We start from the raw sequence: 18,328 nt of genomic DNA, 5'->3' as shown, positions 1-18,328 counted from the left end.
TATAATATAACTAGATAGAAGTACTCACGATTTGGGATAAAAACCCGAAGATCCGTGAGAGAGAATTCGGCTTTTGACTAGTTGGAAATGCAACTAATGAATGAATATTGTTTAGATTTCTATATATAGTCCTGAGATTTCTGGCAGAAAATATTTTATTCCCGGAATGAACTCTAATATCATAGAGTATTGGAATAACAGTGTTGCAAAAAACCCTAGTGCATCCACTCTCCTGATATCTCCTTAAGTGTTAAACCTGAAATACTCAAACTTATACCCAAAGTCTGGAATTTCACTGTAACTGTTCTAAGTTCTATTGGCTTGATATGGTTTGTTCAGAATGGAAATTTCGAGTTGTCAGATCATCCCCCTGTTAAAGGGAATTTCATCCCGAAATTAGAATTTAGATAAGGAAGTAGGTATGAATGATCGAGTCGTGAGGTGGAAACTTCCTAATCGATTGGTTCTAGCGCTCCTATGTGAAATAAGGTCCTCGATTGGTATCCCAACGAACCTTCACTAATTGGCGACGGCGTTGCTTCGTCTACTTGACCTCTCGGTCGAGGGTCACTACGGTTCTAATACGAAGGCGAGGATCTCGTTAATCTCGATCTTGTCGAGTGGAATTACGAGAGTACTAACGGAAAGGTATGGTTTCACGATCGAGACACGAAGAGTAGAATGTACGTTACTAAGTTCGCAGAGTAGATCTAGTCTGCGAGATACGGGACTGATTCTTGTGAGAATCTTGGAGGTCCTAGCTATCTTGGATTTAGCTTTCCACGCTTTACGAAGCATATTAAGCCGTTCCCAGGGTGAGACTTCCTAAAGAACTTGGTCTCTAACTTGGAATCTCCAAGGTTTCCTTTTCTTGTTTAACTTCCCTTTCAAGGGCCACTCCTTGCTGGGTCAAGGTCGTACGGTTTCCTGTGATTTGCGAGGGCTTCTAGATGAACTATGACAGTAGCTTGGTAAGACCTAGAATTTGGCGAATGACTGTCGGCATCTCTGGTGTCGACAAATTCTCAACGGTTTTGACATATTGTAAGAGTACTCAAAATCTCCTTCATCACTAAAAGTGTGTCATAGAAATTTGACTCTTCAATTTCAAAACTCATGCCTAGGGTACTTTGCGAAAAGTACCTCTGAAGGTAATGTTTCCATGGGTTCCTTCTTACTATGAGGGTAGATAAATAAGTCATTTCATGGAGTAATGACGAACTAATCCAATTAAGGAAGATGTACTCTACTCATTTAGCTCATGAATACTATGGGTGTATTGGTCCTATCCGAAGGGTATCACTACGGACTCGAAGTGTCCGCATCGAGTTCGGAAGATAGTCTTCCGAACATCCTTCCCTAACACTCAAACTAGTGATATTCGGATCTCAGATCCATTTCTAAAAGTAATTATCTCCTTGCATTTGCTCAACCGCTTCATCTATGCGAGGTAGAGACAACGATTTCTAATGGAAAAATCTTGACGGAGTCCTCGATGTCTGAGGTACATACGATGCAATCCGTCGATCTCTGGAAGAATAAGACCGGAGTTCTCTAGGGTGAGAAGCCTAGTCTTCTAATTCTATTTCTTTGAAGTTCGCTAATTTGTCTGGGCTGTTCTTGTATCTCCGTAGATGTTTAGACTGTAGGGCGATCGGTTTACAGGAGTCGTGCTGGGTTCTAAGTTTGTTTACATGCCGATGCGATTACTCATAGTCTTGGGCAGTCTCCGTCCTGAAGTTCATATTTAGGATTCATACATGGTTTCACAATCACTATCTCGTGTATACGAGTCGTATATAATTAAGATTGAAAAGGTAGTCGAATAACTGACTCTTCTTTAAGCTCACATCCTATCGACGAAAAAGAAGTTAAAGCGGAATCATCAATTCTAAACCTGTAGAACCTTAATTGCATATCGCATCTATGTATACATTCTTCAGCGATAGATCAACCGTATGGATCTTTGGATTGAACTTGACGTACTGTACGAGTGGTACTTCGGGGATTTCTTCGGAAAAGAGAAGAACTATGAGGTACTCTACGCAAGAGTACTTCGGTATTCTGATATGACGGCTTTGCTGGAAGGGAGATTTCGAAGAAAGAGATGTACGTATGAAGCTAGTATGGTGTAGATCAAATTGAATCTAGTTGTATGATAATGTCAGAATCATACGGAAACTTAAAGACGTTAGATTTGGACATAAGACGTTTACAGATAAAAAAAACCGTGCAACCTTGAATAGAGTTACAATACTTTAGATTTACTACAAGACTATTGCTGCGAATAAGGTATACTACAAAAGACAAGTATACGCAGCACGAGCATCTCTATACAGATAGGATCTCGCAAAAGGTAAGACTCTAGTTGCACTAGTTTTGTATAGTCTATAATTCTATTTCAACAACATGCCTAAATTACATTAATGTGGTTCTGGAGCAGGTTCTCCTGCAACTGTGATCCTAAGAATCTTCCCATCTGCGCCAGAGTTCTTTGTTACAGGGCAATCCTTCTGTAAGTTCCCTATCTCACCGCATTGGTGGCATGACCGGCTAGTACTGGCATTGTTGGCGGAAGTGCGGTGTTTAGCCAGTGTTATGTGGACACGAGTGCCTTCCTCATTACTTCACCTTGGAAAATGCTTTTTAAAGCGTTCTGCAGGGGTTGCCACTTGTGGTTGTGGCATGGCAAGTATTTTGGCTCTCTTGCACTCCTTTAGGGCTTTTACGACTTCGCAAGTCCATGACTGTTGTCATTTGTTGGTTTCCCGGTTTGGCATTACCATCGGAACTCTCGACTCCTTTGTCAGTCTTGCTTGTGTTGCCTGAGTTGATGTGTGTAAGAAAAGTTGTCAAAGCAGCTGCTACTGTAGCTTGTAACGTAGCGGCGTCGATATGGAGGATAGGGGTTTCGTTGTTCGACTAATTGTTTCCGGATGACGGCATGATTCTGTAACATGAAAGATAAGGCTTTTGTGAGCGATTCTGGTTGACCCTAGATGTACTTCGATTGTCTAAGTAAAGAGCAAGACTATGTTTCTCGAAATTTTGACCTACATCCTTATGATGTAGTCCTAGCACGGAATGGAAGTATGTTCACGAAGGGTTGACCTACATCCCTATGATGCAGTCCTAGTAATGGAATGGAAGTGAGTCTGTAGACTGGTCTCAAGACGTTTGTCGTTCAAGCCGAGATATTGTTGGTTGGTGAATAACATGATCCAACCATTAAAAGAGACTTGGAGATCTCTCCAGAGCTAAATTACTATAGTCCATTGACTTGACTAAAGAATGAATTTAGATAGACTCCAATGAAAGTATGCTAAAAGAACTTGAATGAAGAATGACATGGAAGTTAGCCGACTGTCAAAATCTTTGATATTCATGACGTAAAAGTTCAGGAAAATGACCTTGTAAAGGTCTTACATCATATCCAGAAAAGATAGTTCTTGACAGCATAAAGACCTAACCAAAAATACTTACAGTACAAGGTAATTTCATAGAAAATGCCACATCGGGCGTAGACAGAAAAACGATTTTTTTTAACAAGGAAAAATAAAGTAAAGCGTCTACTACCGGCGACGGTCATCCCTCTGGTGAACTCTCAGTTCAACCAGTTGATGTTCCATATCAAGCAGGTATCTTTCGTATACCCTCTAACGTACTCGGAGCTCTATGACTTCGGCTCTGGTTTCAGCTAGTGCTTGTAGCAGGGTTTCGTGGTTTCGCTCAAATCCCTCGCGAGCATGTTCAAGGCCGTTTTTGCGAAGGATATGCATCCCTCCATTGGTGTCAACTTCCGCGATCCGACGTAGAGCTGTCCTGCCCTGAATTTCGTTTCGGGCAACTCTACGGATCAGGATTGGTAGAACTCTATCTACTGTGCTCCATTCATTTACGTTGTAGAAGCTTCGGTCTCCATTAAACGGCATAGTTTGGACGTGATCTTCGCTCCATGCTTCCAAACATTCAACCCATGGAGGCGTTGGGCCATGAAAAGCTTGACGAGGGTTAGAAATTGGAACGGGAGCTGCCTGGGGTAGGTTCTCAACCTCGGGTTCGGAGTTAGCACCATCCGAAAGGTCTTCATCATGGTGATCATTCAAAGGAATTGGATGATCATTCTCTTGTTCTTCTCCAAACCATCCAGTGATGACTTTGTTCAGAAGGTACTGGTTGCCGTGGGGATGGAGTCCAGCCATGTTATCTATGCGAGAATTGGGGTAAGAAAATAATTATTAGACAAAACTATCTAGATAATTATTTAGAAAATCTTCATTAGTTACATCGCTATTTGTGAAGTGCATACCAGTTATATGTAATCGAAACAGGATAGGACTTCGAATAAGTGATATTAACTCCAAATTCACACAGAATAGGGGTAAATTAAAAAATTTCATAGATTCTAAGTCTATAACATCCTAATTACATATACCCTTAGTGTATCCACTTAGCAACTATCAACTTAGTAATGAAGATCCCGTTTTAGTTCTCAAGTATAAAGTACTTATAGTAACACCAAATACTCCTATAGTATTTTAAGTTTAATGTTATGTTCTACTGCTCTCATTGTGGTAGGGTTGGTAAGATTTTAGACTTGTTGCAACCACACAACTACACTTAGGCACATGCTAGTCAACCCTCGGATAATATGGGTAATGTTTGCGCATCTCCGCCTACGGCTCCCAAGTCCACCCGGATCCCCTCCGATGCTCCCACTGCACCTTCACCAAAGGTATTTCTTTGTTCCGTAAAATCTTCTTCTTCTCCAATATGGCCACAGGCCTCTCCACATAATTCAGGCACTCATCGACCCGAATATCATCCAGCAATACTACCGCCTCCTGGTCCATAATTGTCACACCCCAAAACCATTGAACAGCGGAAACGTTCTGGGGCGGAGGACGTCATGTACAATATCACAACAATGAAAAGTAGTAAACAAGCAACAACATCATCCATTGCATTAATAATATAATTATTATACAAGTGTATTCTATCAAATTTTGATAAACACTAAAGCATAAATCAAAATGAAAGATGAGTCTTGAACGAGCTCCATCTTCTCTAAACCTTGCATCGGTACCTCTCTATGTTTGACCTGAGGATACAAGTTATTTTGAAAGAGAGTATCAGCTTTGAAGCTGGTGAGATCATAAGTATTTTAGTGTCTTAATTTGTATGTAAGAATTTGTATGTATAAGAATTGTAAGTATTGAAAATGTATGTAAAACAACTGTAAACGTTTGAAAAACTCTAGAAATCCCTATGATTCCTACTATTATAACAGGGAGTCTTCTACCAAGACTTAACTGATCTATATGTAGCCTTCTACCAAGGCATCTAGTGTCTGTGTGTGTCTCTTGTAAGAGTGTGTATTTTCCCAAGTATGACTATCATTAACCAAAAATATAGTTTCTACATTACCGTGCGTCGTGTGAATGTTCACGAAGTGAATGTAATGGAAAAATGAAATAGTACTATGGTGTAGTGTCGAACTACAACCGTACTAATTACCTTAAGTCTAGGGTAATCTCGTAAGTACTGCAGTATTTGTAATAAGTGACTGCCTCTGTACTCCTATTGCCTTATTTGAGGGATAAGGCATAATTTGATGGCTAGATCCCAGGCTAAACGCTCCCTTGTCAAAGGGATTTTGAGACTTTACACGCCCATGCATGTATGCATGCCGTGAACATCCAAATTACTATGATCATGTATACCCGATATAACTATCACAATGCGTTGCGATTCATCGGTGTAGTTAGATCCTGAATTTGTTCTATGCTATAACACCTAGTGATGTCTGTCCTATCAAAGTATATGTAACCGCACTCATGTAAACGTATATATGTAAACGTACTCATGTAAGCGTAATCATGTAAAACATATCTATGTAATAGTATAGTAATGTACTATAATGTTCTGCGTGTCCTAGCTGTAACGTGTGTTCTCTCTCTATCTAGCATGTATAGTAATGTACTGTATGTACTAGCTGTAATGTATGTTCTCTCTATCTAGCAAGTATTAACTCATGAATGAACTGACTCATTGTATGATATCACGTTCTAGTAATAGTCCTAGTATCTTCCTAATATGGTAGCTTACTAGTAATACAACTGGTATGTATGAACATGGGTGTATACCCTTGCTACCCGAGGATATTGAATGAACTGGAAGAACCTTTATGACTATATATGTACACATGATATATGGCTAATATTTAAACGACCTTCGGACGGGTACCCGATATCCCACCAGACCACATCTCAAGCGCGAAAAGGAAATAGGATGGATAGCCTTCCTAAGTATTTTAAACATTCCTTATATAAATATACATATATAGGCATGCAATTTATAATATAAAAGCATAAAGTAAGTTTTGTAAAACCTTTGAACACGATTATTATCTAATAAAGGATTGACTTGATGTCAATCTAGAAAACGGTTTGAAGGCATGGGTTTGATAAAACAGTTTAATATAAAGAAACATTTGTTTGAAACACAATTGTAAATGAGTTTGAAATGAAAAATACAAAGTAAAATGTACAGTGTAATAAGAAGTTTTAAACATATAAAGTGTTTATGAAAAACATTTGAAGTAAACTGTTTGGTAAAACGGCTAATGAGTAGCCAATCATTTGAATGCTGCTTACTAATCATATGTGATTGATATAGTAACTAGCATGATTCTACTTGTATCCCCCCCCCCCCATAAAACATTTGAAAACAATTAAAACGTTGATTAAGGGGTATGAACTCACCTTTTGTGGGTGATACGGATGAACTGAAGAGGTAGGACTGCTAGGTGTCAAATGAGGACTTTAAACACACACAATGGTCCTAATTACATATGAAGACATATGTATATAAACAATTAGTGATTATAACATTAATTAAACATGTATAAAGATCCTAATGCGAGGAAAACACTTTTGGTCAAGTGCTAGGAGGCTAATGGGTTGCAACAAAGGAGTGCAAGACCTCTTATGGGAGTTTATTGTCAAAAGACCATATGTGTTGGAGTTTACGGCCCAAGGGAGTAAACTCCTAGCCGTAAACTCTATATATGTCCCCTAAATGAAGCTTAACATTATTACAACTCAAGTGGTGAAGTGCTTCAAGGCTTAAACAAGTGTTTGGGTGGGTTTATGGCCTTAAAATGGCCTTGCTTGATGTTCGCGGCCCTGGGACCACTCCCCCGTGAGGTTACGGTCGTAAACTCGTGGTAAGGAGTACCATTTGATGTTTGAGGTTCCTAACACTTCAAGGATATGATCTATGTTGGGTTCTTGCCATAAGGAAGGAGTTAGGGTGTCATTTGTCCCATTTATAGGGGTTTACGGCCCAAGAACTTGTCTTGGCTGTAAACTCCTTTATCCTTGTTCGTTAACTCACTTTCACCCTTGATTCTTAATTGTTTTGTGGTCTAAAACATGTAATGGTAGCTTCTAGGTTCATTTCCAAGGCTTTGAGGGACATTGGGCACACTTTGGCCCTTAAAAAGGAGTTTACCCTCCAAGTGTTCTTGGGCGGTAAACTACCAAATCTTGGGGTTTTGATCCAATTTTGATGTTATAAAACACAATCTAAGCTATATAATATAACTAGATAGAAGTACTCATGATTTGGGATAAAAACCCGAAGATCCGTGAGAGAGAATTCGGCTTTTGACTAGTTGGAAATGCAACTAATGAATGAATATGGTTTAGATTTCTATATATAGTCCTGAGATTTCTGGCAGAAAATATTTTATTCTCGGAATGAACTCTAATATCATAGAGTATTGGAATAACAATGTTGCACAAAACCCTAGTGCATCCACTCTCCTGATATCTCCTTAAGTGTTAAACCTGAAATACTCAAACTTATACCCAAAGTCTGGAATTTCACTGTAACTGTTCTAAGTTCTATTGGCTTGATATGGTTTGTTCAGAATGGAAATTTCGGGTTGTCACAATAATTCACTTTCACAATTGTGAAACATGGAACGTGCTGTGAATTCGGCTGAGCTCCTCCGGTAGCTCTAGCCTATAAGCCACTTTGTCAACCCTGGAAATGATCCTGAATGGCCCGCTATAACAGGGACCCCCAATTTTCCCCTGTTCCTGAAACGGATCACACCCTTCTAGGGCGAGACCTTGAGAAGTACCATGTCACCAACCTGAAACTCCAAATCCAATCGGCGGCTATCAGTGTATGTATTTTGCTGACTCTGAGCGGTCTATAGTTGTTGTCTGATCTGTTGGATCTTTTCGGTAGTGTGCAAGACTACCTCCATCTGACCCATTACTCTGTTTCCAACCTTACCCAAACAAATTGGGGTTCTACATCTTTAACCATATAACAACTCAAAAGGCGGGGCGCCAATACTGGAATGATAGTTGTTGTTGTAGGCGAACTCTGCAAGCGGTAGGTGGGAATCCCAACTCCCACCGAAGTTAATGGCGTACGCCCTCAACATATCTTCGAGGGTCTGAATGGTTCGCTCACTTTTCCCATCAGTCTGTGGATGGAACATTGTACCAAAGTGCAGCCGCATACCCAGTTCTTCATGGAACTTCTGCCATAAATCAGAAGTAAACCTGACATCCCAATCGGAAACAATGGAGACCGGAACTCCATGTTGAGAGACAATCTCACTGCCGTATATGTTGGCCAATTTCTCAGTCGAGGAACTCTCCTGTATGGATAAGGAATGGGTACTCTTGGTCAACCGATCCATGATGACCCATATAGCATCGAACCCCTTCGCCGTCCTCGAAAACTTCGTAATGAAGTCCATTGTGATCTGCTCCCATTTCCACATGGGAATCTCTAGAGGCTGCAGCTTACCATGTGGCCTCTGATGCTCGGCCTTGACCATCCTATAGGTCAAGCACCTCTCAACAAACCAAGCAATTTCTTTCTTCATTCCGGGCCCCTAGTAACTCAAACTCAGGTCGCAGTACATATTGGTGGCCCCCGGCTGTATAGAAAAGTGAGACTTATGAGCCACCTCCATCACTGTTTTTCGAATCCCTCCGGCCATCGGAACCCAAACCCGAGCGTGTCGGGTTAATAATCCACGGCTGTCTTGAACAAACAGGGTGCTCTTGCCCTTAATCATCTGCAACTTCTAGCTCTCTGCTCTCATACCCTCAACCTGAGCATCCCTAATCAAGCTCACAAGCGGGGAATTCACCGCTATCCTCATACACTTTGCCAGGGTATAAGACCCAGCCAACTTGCGGCTTAATGCGTCTGTAACCACATTCGCTTTACCAGGATGGTAAAAGATCTCACAATCATAGTCCTTGACAACATCCAGCTACCTGCGCTGCCTCATGTTCAGGTTTGGCTGATCCATTATGTGTCTCAAACTCTTGTGATCCATGTATATATCGCAATGGACCCCGTACAACTAATGCCTCCAAATCTTGAGAGCGATTACCACCTCTCCCAAATCAAGACCGTGTGTAGGATATCTCGTCTAATGCGGCTTCAGCTTCCGCGATGCATAGGCTATCACTCGTCCCCTCTGCATGAGGACTACCCCCAAGCCTCTGATGGATGCATCCCAAAATACTACAAAATCCTCAACTCCCACGGGGAGCGTCAACACTGGCTCCTTACATAAACACAGCCGGAGGGTCTTAAACGCCCTCTGCTGCTTAGGGCCCCACCAGAAATCTACCCCCTTCCTCGTTAGACGAGTGAGGGGTAATGCAATCTTTTAGAAATCTTGAATAAATCTCCGGTAGTACCCTGCTAATCCCAAGAAACTCCTGGTGTATGATGGAAATTTCAGAATATCCCACTGCACGATTGCCTCAACTTTGGCCGGGTGGACCAAAATCCCCTCCTGGTTAATGAGATGTCCGAGGAACTGGACCTCTCGTAACCAAAACTCACACTACGAGAACTTTGCATATAGCTGTTCTCACCGCATAACCTACAACAGCTCCCTAAGGTGTTCCTCATGCTGCTCTCGGGTCTTGGAATACACCAAGATATCATCTATGAACACAATGAACGAGCGATTGAGCATCGGTCTGCAGACTCGGTTCATCAAATACATGAACACTATCAGCGCGTTGGTGAGCCCAAATGGCATTACAACGAACTCGTAATGACCTTAACGAGTCCGAAACGCGGTCTTCTCCACGTCATCCTCCCTCACTCTGACCTGGTGATATCCAGATCTCAAATTGATCTTGGAAAACCAAGATGCACCCTGTAGCTGATTGAAAAGATCATTTATCATCAGGAGTGGATAGCGGTTCTTCACCGTTAACTTGTTCAACTCCCTATAGTCAATGCACATCCCGTGCGAATCATCCTTCCTGACGAAGAGGATCGGTGCTCCCCATAGAGAACTACTCGGGAGAATAAACTGCTTACCCAGCAGCTCCTGCAACTGAGATACCAACTCCTGCATCTCTGGCGGTGCCAGACGGTACGGCGCCTTAGCGATAGGGGTCGCACCCAGCACTAGATCAATCCTGAACTCTACCTACCTCTCCGGAAGCACTCCAGGTAACTCCTCTAGAAACACATCAGCAAATTCTCTACCCACTGGAACCTCTGAAACTGAAGCATGATCCCCAATTCGTATATCCATCACATATGCTAGATAACCGGCACACCCATGCTGAATGAACTGCCGAGCTCTGGCGGCTGAACAAAACCCTGCTCCCACTCTGGTGCCCTCACCATACACCACCAGTTCTCCCCCACTTGGGGTTCGAACTACCACTCGTTGTCCCTCACAGTCGATCATAGTGCCAAACCGACTGAGCCAATTCATCTCTCAACAATCACACATACTTCCCCCATGGGAATAGGAATCAAATCTATCGGGAAGGATACCTCGAAAATCTCCAACTCGCATCCCCGGTATACCGAAGAAGCAGAAACCCCGTGCTTGTTGGCGATCAAAACTCGCAACGGACACTCAAGCTCATCTACCAACACATTGAATTATCTACTAAAGGTCTGAGATACAAATGACCGACTCGCCTCTGAGTCGAATAAAACCAAAGTAGACAAACAGTTTACTAAAAACATACCTAATCATAGGTACAACTAATAAGCATACCACATATATCATAACTGAAACAGAAAACAGAAACATACCAGCAACCACATCTGGTGCTGCTTTGGCCTCCTCAGCCGTGAGCTGGAAGGCGTGCCCCTGAGCCTTCATAGGCTCCCCCTTGAATGGCCTCCCATCCCCAATACTCAAAGTAGCTGATGCGGATCCATGTGTCGGCTTGGCGGCGAGCTCCGGACAGTTGGTCTTCATGTGACCAACTTGATGATAATGGTAACAAATCCTCATATCTGCTGGAGGGGCGGACTGGCGACAGTCCCTGGCATAGTGCCTCTCCTTGCCACATTTGTGGCAACCACCTCCTACTCGACAAACAGTAGAATGACCCCTGCCACACTTTCCACAAGTGCGACTCTGCTGACCCCCGGTCCGAGTATCAGCGGTCTTGGACCGCTTCGGTGTCAGTTGATACTATGTCAGAACCTGACATTGCTCCTTCAACTGCAGCTCTATCTCCAACTCACACTGCCTCACGGCTTCCTGAAGATCCAAAAGTGTCTCACAACATTATGTAGCAACAAACTGCCGAATATCCGTCTTGAGCATACTCAGTTAACGAGTCATCTGAGACTACTCTGAAGCAAACTCCAGGAAAAACATAGCCCTCTCTGTGAACATACAAGTGATCTCCATCACTGACTCCCCATTGTGCCTCAATGTCAAAAACTCCTGAGAAAGCTGCTCCCTCTCAACGCGTGGAACGTAGCGGGTGCGGAACATATCTCGGAACTGCTCCCAAGTAACAGCAGCTCGTTGATCATCAGTGTACAACCCTGTCATCGATCTCAATCAATCCTTTTCCCCAAGCCTTAGCAGGTTCAGGGCACACCTGACCTTCTGATCAGCAGGACATGACCACATGAAGAAACATCCATCCACGTCAGATAACTACCTCATAGCCCTAATCGCATCATGTGTACCATCAAACATTAGGGCTTCGTGTTATCGAAGTCCCGATAGTAGAAATCCCTACCAGCTCCTCCTCCAACCCCTGTCGTCGTAATAGCCGATGTGGCTATAGCGGAAGCTGTCTCTGCTAGAGCTACATACCGCTCATCTAAGTACTCAACTATCACAGTCCTAATCGACCCAAACATCTCTAGCAGCTGCGGTCGGAACGCCGCAGCAATCTCATCATGCAGAATCTCCAGGATCCTGGCATCCAACTCCTCTGTCCCTATCTGTACCACGGGCTCAGGTGCTACCGGCACCTCCGACCCTCCGTCCCCCGATCCTGATCCTAACCTAATCTAGACCGAGTAGTAAAATGTCTCGTCACCACCATACTGAAAAATATAACCAAGACGTCAGATAAATGACATAATATCGGGATACCAATTCCCATAACCCTAGGGGTTATGACTTGCTTGCTATGCGTATGGGTCCTTGGCTTTTAGTAGTACGGGCTCATACAACCTTCCAAACCTACCTATATTTGTCTCAAGTATCACCACAATGCCCTAACACTATCATCAACATATTATGCACTCAACCATCCCTCCTAGGGGAATATCGACTATCTCGCAACTGGTCTCACTGCTCACACATTCATGAAACTTTCACCAACCCTGCAGCACTAGTGTATGCTAGCCACACATAACGATGGAACCGATAGACTTTCGAATATCCAATCCTACACTAAGGTTGAATCAGACATTCTCAGGCTATAAGATATTGATTATACACAGCCGTGATGCATACACTAAACATCTATAGTTATGATGTCAATTCCATATACAAGAAACCCTAGGCTAGTAGTCATCATATAACCAGGCTCCGGCTGATCGTACCCTCTGCATCCTCCATCCTTTATTTTGAAAACCTTTTTAGTATTTATTCCGAAAATTCCCTTGATTTAAGACTGGATTCACACGAGCGTTCCTCCAATTCACTCAAACCAAGGCTCTGATACCAACTTGTCACATCCAAAAATTTTATGCCAAACGTAAACTTTTTCAATCATAAATAAAACCAAATAGAATTTGTTTACAAAATTTTTCCAAATCATTATTCATCAGAGTGTCCTAATAAATACAATAAAAGGATGAGGAGCGGTACGGTCACGCCTTCGCCTTCCATAATCTCCTGAAGTACCTGAAAAAATAAACTGAAAACTGTAAGCCCGAGGGCTTAGTGAGCTACCCCCAAAATACCAATACCACGCTGACAACACCATATCAGTAATAGACAATCAGTAACATGCATACTGGGCCATTGTCCTACCTGGACCGCCCTGCAGGGCCTACAATCTATCTTATCCTATCCCGGGCCTTCGACATGACTGGACCTCCACATGGACCTATAATCTCCCGGGACCGCTCATAGGGTATGTTGTCCTTCAGCACAAAGCAAGACCGCCTCATCCCAATCAACAAACAGATAACTAAGTGCGCATAATTTATCATATACTGGCATATACAACATCAAACATATCTATCTCACTGATTATCAATCATAGAAATTTCTCGTAAGTAAAGCACCGACCTAGCAGGTCACTAATATACCAATCCCTACCGATCTTAAGAGCATAATATATTGTCTATCTAGATTCTGATTTAACATATCATAACCACATGTAGCACGCCATACGTACCGCCCGTAGATCAAGGCTAGTCAATTTAGAGACGATAAGCGCCAAAAATGACTTTTTGATGAAAGATTATTTAGAATGAGTAATCTTAACTAAGTTATAGTATTTGTTACATAGATTCCATACATATAAAAACGCCGAAATTTGAGTTATAACGAAGAAGTTATGACCTGTCGAAGTTTCGCGACAAAACTTGCACGACACAGCGCAACGTAAAAAGTGAATTTACGTTAGAGCGATATTTAGCCTTAGAGATCTAAACGAAATTCGTAGAATACGTTAAACCGTGAGCGTGCATAAAAAGAACGTCCAAATCTGACTTCATATGACGAAGTTATGATTTTTCTAAGTTTCGACTTAACGGTATGCAGCCCGAATACTTGATTTGAGATCGAGCGGTTTTTAGCCGAAACAATCTAAACGAGAATCGAATATCTCATTCATAGTAGTGAAACGACAAAAAGATAGGCGAAAATGGACGTCGGATGAAGAAGTTATGAATTTATAACGGAATTTTCCTTTCACGGCTTACTAAAAATAAATAATAAAAATAAAGTCAAAATTAGCCGACAGAGTCTAAACGAAAGTTGTAGATCATAGTCTCACCTATGCGGGGATATAAAGAACGTCGAAAACGGAGTTCGTATGAGGGATATATGAATTTTTAAAGTTTATTAAATAAATTCGATATTAAATTTAAATATAAATTTCCGATATTATCCAAAGGGGGGAGTCAGCGAGCTTATCCAGGTTACGCCCAGCGTAACTTGAATTACGCCCAGCGTAATTCGGTGGTTCAGCCCCTATAAAAGGGATGTGAAGGCAGCCGAGTTCTTTGCTCATTTCTTCTCTTTCTCTCACGTTTCTGCATCGTTTTTCATGCAAGAAATATCTCGAAGCCCTGGTATCATTCCCGAGCCCCGAAGCAAGTCGCGCGCCCTGAAGATCCCGAGAAGTGAAATTTCCGAGCCGAAGCTCTGCCTGCGAGGAGCCCGGTTTTTGTGAAGATATTGCACATCTACCGAAGAATACTACTTTTACAAGCCATAGTGTTGTCCGATCATCTTCTGATCAAGTGAGTGTATAGTTACTTTCTTCAAACACATAAATATAAAGTATTAGCTATGAAATACGTGCTATGTGTTATGTATTATTTGTCTATTTGAGATGGGCTTGGAATTGATGTTTTTATACGGGTGTTAAATGATTTAAACTGCATTTGTATTTATATCTACAAAAGTGTTGGGTAGAACATGGGTAGATGGAATAGTTGGTGATGATGCGACTTCGTGCCTATTTGATAAACCTTGGTGACGATGTGACTTCGTGCCTATTGAGTAAGCCTTGGTGACGATGCAACTTCGTGCCTATTTGATAGACCTTGGTGACGATGTGACTTCGTGCATGTTGTGTAAACCCTGGTGAATATGAGAGGTAGTGTCTGTTGTGTCAACCTTGGTGACTATGAGACTGTGACATCCCCAAAATCTCGGCCAGAAAAGACCGGTTTCATTTATGCTTTTTAAACATTTTCAGAGTAAATCCTTTTAATTTTAAAAGAGATGTGGAATTTGTTCCCAAAAACAAAACATGATAAAATAGATATTTATCAAAACATTTCATAAAGAAATATAATTTCATTTCATAATCAAAAGTCGGGATGTCATGTTTCGATACAGATCATAAAGCATAAACGATAGCATTACAAGTCATTCAACAATTATATACATATACGCACTTGTAAACAAAACAACTTGATGATTCGTCCATCTTAAGCTCTTGTGCCACTTCCTGTAATACAAATAAACTGAGTGGATTAGGCTTGGGAGCCTGGTGAGCATATAGGGTTTTCAACCCACAATAAATATTTTAATTTCAACAATCAACAAATAAACCCGATTACCCATTCCCGTTATCCTCACTTTACGTCCCTAAAAATAACATCTATTATAAGGAACCTAATTCAGGATTTTCATCGGGACAAACCTTACTGCAGAGGGGCTTCCTCAACAATAAGTGTCCTAAAGGCAACCATGTGGGGGATAGAGTACACCGGTGAACACGTCGTTCACAACACCTACAGGTTATGAGCCTGCTAGTGTTCCATAGGACCGTCTAGAATAGTCTGTGGTCGTCATCCACACTCTGCTGAATGACTAGAATAACACCAATAACACTGAGGCCTCTCATCTGTTTATTACACACCAATTATCTACCCACGTTCTACCCAACATATTAGTAGATAAAAATATATGTTTTTATACATTGTTTAAAAACCTGTATAGCATGCTTTAATCGACACATATTCCACATAACAGATGAGGCATACACACATAACACGTATTTCATAGAGAATAAATCAGATCTATAAGATAGAAGAGAGTGAATATACATTCACACATATAACAACAAAATATATACACATAACACATGTTTTATATAAAATACTTCATGATATTGCGTTGGAATGAAAATGACTACACACTCACATGATCAGAAGATGATCGGGCAGCACTACGGCTTGCAGAAGTAGTGTCTCTCTGTAGATCTGGAAGATCTTCACAAAAACCGGGCTCCTCGCGGGCAGGGCTTCGGCTCGGGAATAACGCTCTTCGGGATCCTCAGGGCTTCGGATCTTACTACGGGGCTCGAGAATATTATCGGGGTTGCGGGGTATAAACGGCACGCTAAACGAGGAAAAACTAGAGAGAAAAGGATGGAAATTGTAAAAGAAAAGAAGCTTGCTTCGCATCCCCTTGTATAAGGCTGATGCTCGGGGTTACGTTGGGCGTAACTTCGGGGTATGTTGGGCATAATGCCTCGGTTGCCGTCATCCCTTGCGTCATCGGACCTCTACGTCATCGCTTACGACTCCAGAGCACTCGAGTGGTACGCTGGGCGTACTTCGGATGAGTCTGTTGACTCCTCTTCGGATAATATCTAGATTTAGAATTAAATTTAAATATTAAATATTTAATAAACTTTGAAAATTCATATCTCCCTCATACGAACTCTGTTTTCGACGTTCTTTATATCCACGCGTAGGAGAGACTACGCTCTACAACTTTCCTTTAGACTCTGTCGGCTAATTTTGAGTTTATTTTTTCTATTTATTTTTAGGAGGCCAGGACAGAAAAACTTCGTTATAAATTCATAACTTCTTCGTCCGACGTCCGTTCTCGCCTAACTTTTCATCGTTTCGCTACTAACAACGAGATCTTCAATTCTCGTTTAGAATTTTTTAGGCTAAAAACCGCTCGATCTCAAATCGAGTATTCGGGTTGCATACTGCTAAGTTGAAACTTCGAAAAATCATAATTTCCTCATATGAAGTCAGATTTGGGCGTTCTACATATAATCGAAAACCTCGTTTCAACTACTACAACATTATTCAAAGATATCAAGTTTATTTTACACTTAAATTTTGACGATCTTTTTATTCTTAATTAATCATATCACATAATTAAGCAATTAAGCACGAAACACATAATACTCAAATAATACGTTCTTATTATTTCAAATTGGGGTTACAAAGGTTAACCTAGACGATTACATTGCTAAAAATGGCAAGCCCAGAAACACGGGCGTTACAGAGACGTAGTGCCAATTGTATGAACCCTGGGGACTATGTGACGTAGTGCCTGTTGTATAAACCGTGGTAGCAAATGGACTTTGTGCCAATTCCTTAGGTAAATCCTTAGGAATGAATGAATGAAGGATAGTGGGTTCTTAGGGAAAACCCTTGAGAAAATTAAGGAGACATGGGGATGGGTATTTGGGTAGCAAGTTTGATAATTGAATATAATAAATGTATTATTGTGGGTTGAAAACCCTATATGCTCACCAGGCTCCCAAGCCTGACCCACTCAGTTTTCTTTGCATTACAGGTAACGGCACAAGAGTATAAGTTGGTGGACCTGACGATAGATTTTGGATTATAGATCAGTAGTTATAAATAACTGTTGTAAGGTCAATTTTATATAGTTTATGCTTTTGGTCTGTATCGGAACATGACATCCCGAGATTTCGTTATTTAATGAAAATACATTTCTTTAAGAAATGCTTTGATAAACTTTATTTTATCATATCTTGTTTTGGGAACAAATTCCGCAACCGTTTTCTTTAAACGATTACTCTTATTTATAAACCAAAGCATAAACAAATCGGTCTTTTCTAGCCGTGAAATTGGGGATGTCACAGTTGGTATCAGAGCATTAGTTTAAGCGAACTACGAATTCTGTAGGAAATTTCTAGATTTAAACTTAGAATGCTAAGTAATGATCGTGAGGAGTGTGTCTAAAATATGTTAGGTAGTACACCTAAATTGACACGGTCACTAGTTTATTTTAGGAAAGTTGCCTAAAATTATTTTGTGTGCTAAATGTTATATGTTGTCATATATGATATTATTTGTTCGGATCTATGGTTTGTTGCCGACCGGATCAGGAAACCTTATGTGTTTAGGATTCTAAGCGTACATCTACGATATTAGAACTAGCATGTAAACATTTCAGAGTGATAAGGATGATATATGTATCTATCGTGAATGAGGATCTAAATTCACCTTATTTGGTGTATAAATCAAGAATGGAAAGAACTAGAAGCGGAGTTGGAAACGCAAATGAGAACAAGAATCAACCACC

The sequence above is a fragment of the Lactuca saligna genome, chromosome 8, assembly GCF_052625555.1.
Source record: "Lactuca saligna cultivar CGN05327 chromosome 8, ASM5262555v1, whole genome shotgun sequence".
NCBI lineage: Eukaryota > Viridiplantae > Streptophyta > Magnoliopsida > Asterales > Asteraceae > Lactuca > Lactuca saligna.
Note: the sequence above shows the minus strand (reverse complement) of the source record.